Genomic DNA, 14,186 nt, shown 5'->3' on the forward strand with positions numbered 1-14,186 from the left:
ACTTTAATAGGACAGGGAGGTGTAATCTTCTCCTGAGCCTGGAAGGAGGAAACTGGAAATATTGGCAAGTGCTGTATCACTCATCATGAAAAATAATTTGAGTAATAAACAAAAGACCAATAGAGTTAGGCCAAAGGACATAGAGAAAAGGTAATAACAAACAGAAATTTATGTAAGACAATACAGAGTATCAACCAAAGATTAATAATAAAAAGAGAAAATAAACAATATTTGGAAAGGAAAACATAGTCACATTGATTATTTAAAGAAATATAAGACAGGATGTTAGACAGCTTTATGCCAATACATTTTCAAACTTAGATGAAATATATGGCTTCACAGAAATGTGTAACTTATCAACACGGACTGAAATGCAATAGAAAATCTAAATAGGCCTAGAGACAGTAAATAAATGGAATCAGTAGCTTAAAAAAATCTTTCCACAAAAATAGCGTGAGGTTCAAATGATTTTGAGGCAACTACTACCAAACATTCAAGGTACACATAATCCATTTTTATATTTATTAAACATTCAACAAATGTTTACTGGGTACCTACTGTGTGCCTGGTACTCTTATGGGCCCTCTGGATATAACAGTGAACAGAACAAGGATTTCTTCCCTCTTGGGGTTTACATTTTAGCAGGGGAGAAAGATAACAATAACAAGAAAATAATGTTGCACATTAGAAAGTTATCAGTGTTATGGAAAAAACAATAGAGTAAGGAAATGGAAAGTTCTGGAGGGTAGGGAGTGGGGAGCAGACTGTAGTATGAAATAGGGTGGTCAGAGGAAGCCTCATTGAAAAGATGAGATTTTGGCAAAGAGTCAAAGAAGTTGAGGGAGTCAGCCAGTAGAAATCTTGGAGAAGAGCATTTCAGGAAGAGAAGTGCTAAGCAGAAGCACCAAGACAGCAGCATGCCTAGAATGTTCAAGAAATAACAAGGAAGCCAGCATGGATGGAGCAAAGTGAATGAGGGAGGCTAGATCAAGTAGTTTCTTGTATGATAGTGTAAGAAATTTGGCTTTTATTCTTAATGAAATGAGAAATTACTACAGGATTTTTAGCAGAGGACACAAAATGTGACTTTAGTTTTGCATGAGTCACTCTGACTCCTGGGTGAAAAATAATCTATATGGAAGCAATGGTAGATTTAGGGGGATCTTTTAGGAGGCTACTGCACTAACCCAGGTAAAAGATATTTCTCAGACCAGGTGGTAGCAATGGAGGTGGATGGTGGATAGAGTATGATGGTAGAGTCAGCCTGATTTCATGGTAAATTGGCTATGGGATCTCTTAGTTCATTTTCTGTTGCTGTAACTAAGTATCTAAGACTGGGTAATTTATAAAGAAAAGTTTATTTAACTCACAATTCTGGAGGCTGAGAAGTCCAATATGCTATGCTATGAAGTAGCATGACAAAAAAGCAGAAGAGCTAGCAAGCACCTGGGAAAGAATGGACAAAAGAGCCTGACTCAGCATTATAGCAACCCACTCTCTCAAAAACTAATCCATTCCCATGAGAAGTAATCCAGCCTTGCAACAAAGACTTAAATCCATCTTACCAACCTGATCATCTCTTAGAGGCCCCACCTCCCAGCATGGGGTATAAAAGAAAGAGAGAAGTCAAGGATGACTCCAAGGATTTTGACCTGAGCAACTGTTAGGATGGAGATACTGGAAGCAGAGATGGTGAAGGCTATAATGAGGAAGATCTTTGCAGGAAAATCAGAGTTATCTTTTTTTAAAAAAACATATTGTTTGAGATGATTATTGGACAAAAGAGTTGAGATGCCAAGTGGGCATAATGAGTTTAGAGCTCAGGAGAGGTCTGAGATAGGTATTCACATTTTGGGATAATCAGCATGCATGGAATTTAAAGCCAAATGGTTGGATGAGAACACTGAGATAGTGAGTCCTGATAAGCTGGGCCCTGAAGACTCCAAAATTATAAGGTCAAGAAAAAAAGGAAAAACATCAAGGAAGACTGAAGAGAGACCAGCAGGGTAGGAAGGAAACCAAGAGAGTGCAATGTGCCTGAAGCCGAATGTGTAAAGGAAGTTGTTCAGCTGTGTCACAGGGTGCTCACAGGTCAGTTAAGATGAGGTCTGAGAACTGACCGTTGGATTTTACAACAAAGAGTCACTGGTGACTCAATAAGAGCACTTTCAGTGGAGTGGTGGGGGTTGAAATATGTTTGAAAGGGAAAGGGAGGAAATAAATTGGAGATTGAATATTGACAATTCTTTTGAGGAATTTTTCTCCAAAAAGAAACAAATGGGATCATGACAAGAGTAGTCAAGCTACTTTCAGTGGAGTGGTGGGGTAATAGCTTGGCTGGAATAAGTTTAAGAGAAAACAAGAAGTGAAAAAGTGAAAACAGCAAGAATATACAACTCTTTTGAGAAGTTTTGCTTCAAAGAAATGGGATAATAGCTGGTGGGGAAATGGAGCAAAGAACGTGTTTTTAAAATGGAAGAAGAAGCGTGTGTAAAGAAGCAGGTTGATGTGAATGATCCAGTAGGGAGCAGAAACTAATGATGTAAGAGATAGAAGAAAGCATTATTGGAGGGATGTCCTAGAATAGACAAGAGGAGGTGGAATCTAGTGCCTAAGTGGAGGAGGAGATGTCAGCTTTAGGTGGGAGCATGACAAATTCACCAGTGGTAATTGGCAGGAAGTCAAAGTATGAGGGTGTATGTGCTGGTAAACAGGTAGAAGTGATAGGAGATTTATGAAATCTTCCTCTGATTGCTTCACTGTTCTCAGTGAAATAGAAAGCAAGATGATCAAATGAGTATGAGGAGATAGGGCAAGAGGCAGTGGAGTCTGAGGACAGAGAAGAAGGTATGAAATAGTTGTCTAGAGAGAAGAGTGACTAGACTATGACCTAAAGTATTGTCAGACAACATTAAAGTCATGAATTCAAAGTGAGACCCATCAGCATGGCTATGAATTTTTCTCTAGCCACATTCAACTTACAGGTGCAGTGTGAATAAGCAGAGTTGGATTTAGAGCTGAAACAAGAAGGACAAGAGAATAATTATAATAATTGATCTTAGAGTTTAAGCTGGAGGAACAGAAGACATGCAGGATGAGGTCAGTGAAAAGGTGGTCTGATCAATGAATTGGAAGATTCAGGGTACTGAAGGTCTCCTGGGGTCAAGTCCTAGGGAGAATAAGCTAGAGGGCTAAGAGACAGTGGTTTGAGAATGACCTGCAAGAGATTAGTCAGAATCCTATTCATGAATCCAAGTTGGTCTCTAATGAGGCAGATGGAGAATAAGGTCATTGCAGGGAAGGTCAATGAGCCAACAGGACGGGGTGGGAAGAATAGTCTATGTGTATACTGAAATCACTGAGAGATAAGACAAGAGAGAAGTGAGAATGAGGCAGGAGCTAAAAAACATGAGAAATGAGAGGGAATGACATGAGGGTAGCAACGTTTTAGAGCAATAGGTGGTCCAAACCATTGACAGGAGACTCAAAGCTGGATTTGTATTCTAGGGTCAAGGTATAGCACCACCACCTTTGGATAAAATCAGTTAGTGGGAAGGCAGACACCTTTAGAATTTTGTATTTCTTAATGTCACAGACCCTGGTATTATACATCTCCTCAAAGGTACACATATATTAGGAAATATTTTTTAAAACTGAAAAGTGAGTAGTGATATTATTCTTTGAGTTCATTGTAAAGTATTACTTTCTTTTGGGGTTCCATTCTGCTTTGTTCTAAGGCATGGACTAGAAACTGTTGAAAAGAATAATATACAATTTCAACTTTGGAGGCTGAAATATTCTGGCTATAATTTTTTTTTCCTTAAAAAAGGGAGAACAAGGAGAGCTATATAAAATCTCTGAAATGTTTTGTCAACTAGAGGCAGAAATAGAGATGTAGAGAAAGAGGGAGAGGGAGAAAAAGGAAAGAAAAAAGAAAAATGAGTAAGGGAAGGAAGAACAATGTGGCTTCTTGGAAAGAGTACAATTTAGCCACTAATCTGCACATCATAGAGTTGTAAAGAGTTTAATTCTCTGGGAAACAGAAAAAGCATGATGTTTTAAAAGATAAACTCTATATTAGATGATTGAAAGGAGCCTGTGAATTGTACAGTCTTGTTTTCCTTGGACTCCTGAAATACTCTTTTTCAGTTCTTGTTTTGAAAGGGATCCCTGTCTCTTAAATTCTTAATACAACTTTGTTTATATAGTGATTTAACATACAGAACTATTTTTCTTAGAACTAGGCCACCCAGTTTAGAAAGCTGAGGGCCTGAATACAATATGTCACTTTCCTAAGATTCAAAAGAATGTTGGTAAACAAGAGAGGGAGATGTACACTTTGCTAATTTCTTCTGTTTCCCATGGAAAGTCTGTCAAACTGTTTGCAAAGAAAATGGTCAAAAAGGAGTTTTAAGTGATTAACCAAGTAGCTTTACGGCTGCAGTCATCTTTATTGTATGTAAATATAGATAACAGGGGAGAAAAATATTTGAGTTACCAGGGCATGGGAAATGATTTACTCTAGCAAAGTTAATAAATTATGATTTAATCATTTTCTACTTTCTAGCACTCATAGAAAGAAAATATACATTATTGTGCCTGGTGAAACTGTAAAAGTCTAAAAAGTCTATGTAGAGTCCTGGCCTGATAGACTGGCCCCAGAGTGTTTCAGCCAGGGGTGAGCAGAGCCACAGGCTTGTGACTGGACCTGTGTTCTGGCTAGTGCCAAGCGTCCCCACCAGTGAATGTGATACAGGAGCAAAATGATGTAACCACTGTTACAGTGTTTATGTTACACAAAACCAAAATACCAGTATTTATGTCAGACTTTTATTTTAAAGGTGTTCATAATTCAGGAAATACAACAGTGAAACTAACTATGTTTTAAATGCAAATTTTTAAAGATATTATAAAATATGTTTCCAATATCTAAATGTTAGACATATATAATCACTCTAGCCTAATTTAGATAAAATTTGTTAAGTATTAGAAAAGAAATTGATACTACAGTGAATGCGTAAGTTGGTTAATCATGGAAAATGGAAAATGAAAAAAAACAAAGTGCATTGATAATGTCATCATTACCATAAGAGTATTTTTTGGAGCAAATTTTTTCCAGCTGCTATAAAAGCTTTCAGTTTCTACACTGGTGGCAGAGAGGTGAACAGAGTTTTGCTCTAATTCCTAGTATTTTCTTGAGTTGTCATTTTAGAATAATCTCTCTTAGTTATTTCTTAAAAAAAAAAAGTAATCACAATTTTTATGGATGGCAAACTGTAGTTTTTGTTTCAAGTAAAGCATTTCTAGTTTTATCTTTATCTTTAATTTATCCTGTTTGGATATAGATTAGGTACAACTATATCAACCTAATTAATTACTGTCCCATTCACATTCCATTTTATTGAAAGGTCTTTGAAGTAGGAGTAAGATTTATGTATGTGATAGGAGGTTTAGGGGCTGGGTGTGGTGGCTCATGCTTGTGATCCCAGCACTATGGGGGGCCAAAGTGGGAAAATCACCTGAGGCTGGAGTTTGTGACCAGCCTGGACCAGGTAGTGAGACCCTGTGTGTTAGGTTATTCTTGAATTGCTATTAAAAAAAAAAAAAAAAAACCCTGAGATTGGGTAATTTATAAAGAAAAAAAGTTTAATTGGTTCAACAGGCTTTACAGGAAGCATGGTGTGGCATCTGCTCATCTTCTGGGGAGACTTAAGGAAGCTTACAATCATGGCAGAAGGCAGACGGGGAACAGGCACATCACATGGCAAGAGCAGGAGAGAGAGGGAGGTGCCACACACTTTTAAGTGACCAGGTCTTGTGAGAAATCACTCACTGTCAAGAGGACAGCATCAAGGGGATGGTGTTAAACCATTCACAAGAAAGTGCCCCGAAGATCCAGTCATCTCCCACCAGGCACCACCTCAAACATTGGGGATTACATCTCAACATGAGATTTGAGCAGGGACAAATATCCAACCATATCACCCTGTCTCTACAGAATAATTTAAAAATCAGCCAGGCATGGTGCTGCATACCTGTAGTCCTAGCTACTCAGGAGGCTGAGGTGGGAGGATCGCTTGAGCCCAGGAGTTCGAGGTTACAGTGAGTTATTATTGCCAGTGGCACTCCAGCTTGAGTGACAGTGACAGCCTGTCAAAAAAAAGGTTTGGGTTGTCAATTGTTATTTTATCTTTCTTTTTGAGGAGTATAGAGTTACTCCTCCATTCTTTTCAAATTTTAATATAGCATATAACTCTTTGCATATGTTTCAAGATGATAATTCAGCAGCTTTTAGAGTATTGAATAATCACAGTAAAATAAATATACCAGAATTTCATTATTTTAACATACACCGTATTCTGAACTGCCAGAATACTGAGAAAAGATATTACAATCACTAGTTGACTGAGAAAAGATATTACAATCACTAGTTGAAACCAGGAAGCCAGATTCTGTCATCAAATCCAAATAGCACAGGAAGAGCAGTAAGTACCTATTTATTGACCACCTTTTGTGTGGCAGGGAGGTGACAGATGTTTAGTAGTGAATGAAACAGGCATGGATCTGTGTCCAGAACTGGTTCCTTCCAGTGGGTTCTTGGTCTCTCTGACTTCAAGAATAAAGCCGTAGACCCTCACAGTGTTACAGTTCTTAAAGATGGTGTGTCCAGAGTTTCCTCCTTCGGGTGGGTTCAGGGTCTCACTTGACGTCAGGAGTGAAGCCGCAGGCCTTTGCAGTGAGTGTTACAGCTCTTAAAGGTGGTGTGTCCGGAGTTGTTTGTTCCTCCTGGTGGGTTTGTGGTCTTGCTGACTTCAGGAGTGAAGCTGTAGACCTTCTCAGTGAGTGTTACAGCTCACTGTAGTAGTGAGGGTAGTGCAGACCCAAAGAGTAAGCAGCAGCAAGATTTATGGTGAAGAGCAAAAGAACAAAGCTTCCACAGCATGGAAGGGGACCTGAGCAGGTTGCTGCTGCTGACTTGGGTGGCCAGCTTTTATTCCCTTATTTGGCCCCACCCACATCCTCCTGATTGGTGCATTTACAAACCTTTAGCTAGACAAAGAGCACTGATTGGTGTGTTTACAATCCTCTAGCTAGGCAGAAAAGTTTTCCAACTCCCTACCTGACCCAGAAGCCCAGCTGGCTTCACCTCTGAGATCCTGCTCAGGGAGCTTAGAATGAAGAAGGCAGAAACAGGAGACTAGCCAGGAAGGGCAGAAGCCAGGCAGACAGCACAGCAAACTCAGATGTAAAAAAACAAGGTGGGAGGAAAGGGAGAAGGTCCAAGGTAGTTGCCCAAAAAGGGATGCTGGTCTGGAGATGGGTGGATGCATATTATATAGAAACAAGTAGAAATCTTAATGCCCTTTGAAAAATGTAAGTATAAATTTAGGTGGTGAGTTGTTTTAACAAGATATATGATCCTTGTTTGGGGTAGGGGATAGGAAAGCTCTCAAAAGCATTCTTGGGACAGTGGAGGAAATTTAAAAAGGGCCTGGATAGTAAAATGTTTAAAAGAATTACATGAATTTTCTTAGGTGTGATAAATGGCATTATAAGTATAGAAAACAGCATTCTTATTCTCAGAAGAGGAATTTTAGCATTTAGGGGTCAAGTGTTACGATATTTGCAACTTACTTTCACAAAGTTCAACTACAATGCCAAAAACAAACTTCTGGGGAAAGAGGGAGGAAAAGAAAGAAAATATAGCAAATTTTAACTAGGTGGAATTATGTAGCTATTTGATCATACTATGCTTTCTATATATGTATGAAAATTTGTATAATAAAAAGTAGGGGGTCAAAAGATAAGCATGTGTATTAGTCTGTTTTCTCACTGCTGATAAAGACATACCCGAGACTGGGCAATTTACAAAAGAAAGAGGTTTAATGGACTTACAGTTCCACATGGCTGGGGAGGCCTCACAATCTTGGTGGAAGGCAAGGAGGGGCAAGTCACATCTTACATGGATGGCAACAGGCAAAGAGAGAGAGCTTGTACAGGGAAACTCCCATTTTTAAAACCATCAGATCTTGTGAGACTTATTCACTATCACGAGAATAGCATGGGAAAGACCCACCCCCATGATTCAGTGATCTCTCACCAGGTTCCTCCCACAACACATGGGAATTATGGGAGCTACAAGATGAGATATGGGTGGGGACACAGAGCCAAACCATATCAGCATCCTACTCTCCTTTTGACAATGGATGAGGCAGTTGAAAGGAATATCAAGGAGAGAGGGGAAGAATGCAGGGTGTGGCCTATTATGACTTTGGGCAAATGCTTAACCTCTTTGAGCCTGAGTTTTCTTCCTGTGTTTCACAGATAATATCTACATACAGGGGTGATATGAAGATTAAGTAAGTTGAAATGTAGTGGTTAAGAGTGGTGAGTCCAAATCTCAAACTGCACTTAGTTACTAAATAACCTTGGGAAAGTTACTTTTGTGCCTCAGTTTCCTTATCTGTAAAACTGACATAATAATAGTGCCTACCTCCCAGAATTGTTGTGAAGCACAGAATTGTTCTAAAGAGCAAAGCTTAGCATGTATTAAGTATTTGATAAATATTAGCTCTCATTATTTTTGCTATCTAGGACTCAGCATCCTGAAAATAGAGAATACCCCTTCTTTTCACATGCCCATTGGACATTCACAAAAATTGAGAATTTATTATGCCCATAAAAAAAACCTCAATATATTGCAAAAAGTAGAGTGTGAGCAGCATGTTCTGTAATTGCTGATATAAATAACTCTCTAAATCAACTCTTGGGTCAAAAAGGAAATAAATAAATTACAAAACACCTTCAAAATAACAATAATGGAAACCTCATATACCAGAACCTATGGTCTGCAACTAAAGGACTTTTTAGTATTACTTGTGAATACTGATACAAAAATAAAATATGAGTAAACAAGATCCACCGACACAATCATTTACCACAACCCATTGGACATGCCCATGCCCTTTCAAAAATATAAGTATATGATCCTTGTTTGGGGTAGGGGACAGGAAAGCTCTCAAAAGCATTTTTGGGACAGTGGAGGAAATTAAAATATGGACTGGATAGTAAATGTTTTTCCAACAATTTTGTTTTAGCAAATTACATCCTTATCACAACACCCTATAAAGTGGGTACTATCATTAGCCCTGTTCAACAGATAAGAAAACTGAGGTGCAGTTTTTTTTTTTTTTTTTTTTTTGAGATGGAGCCTTGCTCTGTCACCCAGGTGGAGTGCAGTGGAGCAATCTTGGCTCACTGCAAGCTCCGCCTTCCGGGTTAACGCCATTCTACGCCATTCTCCTGGCTCAGTCTCCCGAGTAGCTGGGACTACAGGCACCTACCACCACGTCCGGCTAATTTTTTTTTAGTAGAGACGGGGTTTCACCGTGTTATCCAGGATGGTCTAGATCTCCTGACCTCGTGATCCGCCTACCTCGGCCTCCCAAAGTGCTGGGTTTACAGGCGTGAGCCACCGCACCCGGGCGAGGTGCAGAAATATTAATTTGCAGATGGACACATAGGAAATGGCAAGGTCAAGAAATGAACCCAGGCAATCTGACCCTAAAGCTCTTCCTTTTAAACTCTGCGGGCTACTCTCTGAGCCATTCTCAGCTACAAAAGAGGGTTAATAATTCTTATCTCTTGTGGCGGACATGGTAAGATATGGAGCTGAGTGGAGAGAGGCATTGATGCTCTCTTTATCTGTTTCTGTACTGTTGAGCTGTTATAATGAGCATGCATTATTCATGTACTTTTTCATCAGGAAAATGTTTTTTAGGGGCCTATAAGAGTGCCTGGCACAAAGAGGCTCCCAATAAAAACATTATTATGTCTGAAAGCAAATTCAGAATTTCCATTTGACTTAATAGGAATTCATCAGCTCCAGAAGCTTGGTGAAGAAAAGAAACAAGATAGGGCAACAGCTAGAGGAGAATTCAGGTGGGAGGTTTTTACTTTCAAATGAGAAGGGCTCATACATCCTAAAGTAAGGGGTGGGAACAGAAGGAGGGAGAAGGAATTGGGAGCTGGGGGGACAGTGGTCTTAATACCTCCCTAGATGAATTTAATTATTCGGGGGAAGGTTAATAGTGACCAATTGTTGACATATAAGCCCCATTTCATACACACCATGAATAGGCCTCCCTGGGGTAACAAAAATTTAAAGGTCATTTTGGAAAAAGACAGAAATTAAAAGAACTCTATAGCTTGCTTTCTTTATCTACCTGATTCTGGCGACGTGAGAATAGGTTTTCTGAAGAGGAGCCAACAGTTTGTTTTTCCACTTGTGGGTTACAATGGTAAAATGATTGTTGGCAAAAGAACATCTTTTCAAGCAGCTTCCCTTGGTGTAGGTCAGAGGAGCAACAAGCAGAGTTATTTCTGCAGCTGGGAAAAAGGTTCAGAGCTATCTTCCTGGAATCGGCTCTTGTTTCAGAATCTAAAATAGATTTGAAATATTGTGCTATTTGGGAATCGGGGCCTATTCAGGCTAAGCACATCTGTTGGTAGCTGTTGAAATTCAAATAAATTCAAATAAAGTCCAAGTAATGCTCATATTACACTTACCAATTTCAAATTTTAAAAATACATATATACAAAACCTACACCCCAGTTGCTATCACTACCTAAGACACAATATGGAAAGCCTTGATTTTCTGCCAGCCATAGTTGCTTTGAACCTGAACCACAACATTTAATTCCTTTGGAAATGCCCCTTCCTCCCTACCTGAACTTTTCAACTGAGATTCATTTTCAAAAGTTTAAATATGAACTATAACAAATAGTTCTATATTTTGGTTTTGATCATTTGACAGACTTCAGTAGTTGAAATGAGGTTGTTGGACTACTGAAGTCATAAAGCCAGAATTGAGTAAATGCATTTTCCTTCTTGTCATCTTTCTGTTTTTAGTAAATACAGTTTACTTAGGTGTGGTAATTAAGGAAACCTGGTCGATTTATTTATATACTATTCCATATTCAAGGTGTCTTTTAAAAGGCAAACAAAGGACAGCAAAGTAAGGGAACTTGCCTTTTTAAATTAAACCATGACTTTCTTATAGTGATCTACCCAATGTGTGGAAAGAAGTAGAACTGGCTGGGTGCATTGGCTGACACCTGTAATCCCAGCACGTTGGGAAGCCGAGGTAGGAAGATCACTTGAGCGCAGGAGTTCGAAACCAGCCTGGGCAACATAGTGAGACCCAGTCTCTACCAAAAAAAAAAAAAAAAAAATTAGCTGAGAGTGGTGGCATGTGTCTGGAGTCCCAGCTACTTGGGAGGCTGAGGTGGGAGGATACTTGAGCCCAGGAGGTTGAGGCTGCAGTGAGCCATGTTGGCACCACTGCACTCCAGCCTGGAGCAAGACCTCATCTCAAAAAACAAAACATAGAATAATTATTTTAAGATTGTGAGTTTTTCTTTTTTTTCTTAATAGTTAAAAATTTGAAAGGCATTTAAGTGACATATTCATGTCATAACCTGAGAGTTTACAATGTTATAAGTAGGTAGCACACTAAGCACATTACATGAATTATCTCTTAATGTAAACCTCATAATTACCCAACGAAGTTTGTGTCATCATTTCCATCTTACTTATAAATGTATCCAAGGCTTACAAATAAGTAATTTGTCCAAGGTCACACACTGAGTCAGGATTGAAACTGTGCCCATTACTCAAGTTATTAACTCTTTTGATTTTTATTATTATTTGTAGAGACAGGGTCTCCCTATGTTGCCCAGGCTGCTCTTGAATTCCTGGCCTTAAGCGATTATCCCATGTCAGCCTCCCAAAGTGCTGGGATTACAGGCACGAGCCACTGTGCCCAGGCTGAGCTGTTCACTCTTAATCTATAACAATGCCTTTTACATGAGAAACAGTAAACAGGAAGGCAGGGGATGGTAAAGAGGATATTGAAATATGTTAGGAGCTACATACAAGAAATAAATTCACAGTTAAAAATATGAAGACCTTTATCTAAATCCAGGCAAACTGCAAACTTTAAAAAGAATTATGATAAGAATAAAACATCAGGAAGGAGGAAGACAAACTGATGACACTGATATCCCAGAATAAGGCTCCAGAGACAAAGGTATAACCATCGTCACATATGGTTGGTGACTCCCACAGTGTGTTCCTCACCTTCGCCAGCACCTTTGCGAAATGTGAGTGTTCTCTGTAAAAAGGTTCTGGCATGGCAAAAGATCCTAACTCTAGGAAGCTGAAGAACTTACCATTTGGCACTGATATCCCTGATTTCTTCTGATTAACCTTTTTGCTATCATATATATGTTGAAAAATGCAAGTATTAAAATCAGTAATAATGTTCAATAACTAGTACAGCTGTTCCCTTGTTCCACCTCAATGTTATTTATAGAAAAGCCATTATTCCACTATTCTGTATCAATAACAATTTTCATTTTTGTTTTTCTGTGTGTATATTTTTAATTAAATAACAAAATTTCCAGTTTTCCTAATAATTCTAATGACTACATAACATTCTGTTGAGTTGATGCACTGTAATTTATACTGGGTATTTTCTTTCCAGTTTTTTTGCTATTATAAATATCCTTCCAAGAACTTATTTATACATCTAATTTACTCGAATTTCTTCATATACAAATCCTATGTTTATGTCCTCTGACCATTTATCTCTTGAGGTTTGATTTCATAAATATTTGATGCATATTTCTCCTAGCTTTGCTAAAAATTACAGGAAATATTTAACTCTTTAATGCACTACAATCTTACTCTGGTATGTACTGTAAGTGCTAATTTAAATCACTTTTTGTTTTGTTTTTGTGTTAGCCAGTTATCCTGGCAATTATTAAAACATAATTAACCAGGCATGGTGTTATACATCTGTAGTCCCACCTGTTTGGGAGGCTGAAATGGGAAGATCATTTGAGGTCCATAGATGAGGCTACAGTGAGCTGTGATCACACAACTGCACTCCAGCCTGGGTAACAGAGCGAGATATGTCTGAAAATTTTAAAAATAAAGATAAAAAATAAAAAATAAATACAATGAATGAATAAAATGTAATTACTACATTATTTTTTCCTAATTTTGTGATAGTATATATTCAATTTATTTCTACATGTCTTACCTTGCTTTATCCAATTAGTATAATAACTTATACTTTATGTTTTAGGATTTCCTGGGGAAATTCTGGAGACTAGAGCAGCATCATGAGTCACAGTTTCTTTGTTAGTGTGGAATTTCAATATTTAACAAACAGTAAATAACTTTACTTGGTGAAAATTGTTTTTCTATATAATAACATAGTATATATCTCAATCTATTTATCTTGTTTTGTATAGTCCATTAAACCTTTGTACTTTTCTTTACATATGGCACATACAATTCTTTATAATTTTCTTTATAAATGTCATAGTTTGAAACCACCTTTGCAGAAATGACGACAGAGACTGAGGCGGGATGCTTCTCACCTCACAGGTGGTGCTCCTTGCTCATTCCAGGGCATAGGCCAAGCTAACTATGGAAGAAATTTAGTTTATAGTTTAACTTTGAACTAAGGATGATAATAGTCCCTCCCTAAAACTGATCCCCTCCTTGTCTGGAACTGAAGTCACCTTTGTAAAACTAATGAAAGGCCACAAGATTATTATTATTGGAGGAGCCTGAATTCTGCTCAAATATAGGCATACTTTCTATAATCCCTTACTGCCCAGTACTCATGTGGCCAGAGATCACAAGATTTAAGACTTCCCCAATTGCTCCCGTAGATAACATCACTATTGTAGAACATACTATTGGGTTTTTGAAATGTTTTTTCACTTTTGTATTCTGGCAACTGACTGACCCTATCCAGCCAGTGACTCATGACTCAACCAGTGTGTCCTGTGCCCCCCAGCCCGCCCCACCCAAAGGAGGACTCCACACCGGGATCATTTTCCATACCCCTGTGATTTCATCCCAAATCAATCAGCTGGCACCCATTCCCTATCCCCCTGCGCACCAAATTATCCATAAAAACCCTAGCCCCTTATTAGAGAGACTGATTTGAGTGTTAACTCCAGTCCTTCTGCTTGGCAGCCTTGCATTAATTAAACTCTTTAACTGCAATACCACGACCTCAGTAAAGTGTTTTTTTCTGTGTCCCCCCACCCTTTTTTTGTGGCTATGTTAAATGGGATTTCTTCTCTTTTTATTAAACTAGTGG

The 14,186-nt window shown here is 38.4% G+C and overlaps 1 protein-coding gene across 4 annotated transcripts in view; it reads left to right on the plus strand.

Moving 5' to 3' along the window:
• The window catches only part of ACYP2 (acylphosphatase 2), a 195,340-nt gene that overhangs the window by 147,879 nt on the left and 33,275 nt on the right, over positions 1-14,186 (plus strand). The window lies entirely within an intron of this gene.

Source organism: Rhinopithecus roxellana, chromosome 17, assembly GCF_007565055.1.
Source record: "Rhinopithecus roxellana isolate Shanxi Qingling chromosome 17, ASM756505v1, whole genome shotgun sequence".
Lineage (NCBI taxonomy): Eukaryota > Metazoa > Chordata > Mammalia > Primates > Cercopithecidae > Rhinopithecus > Rhinopithecus roxellana.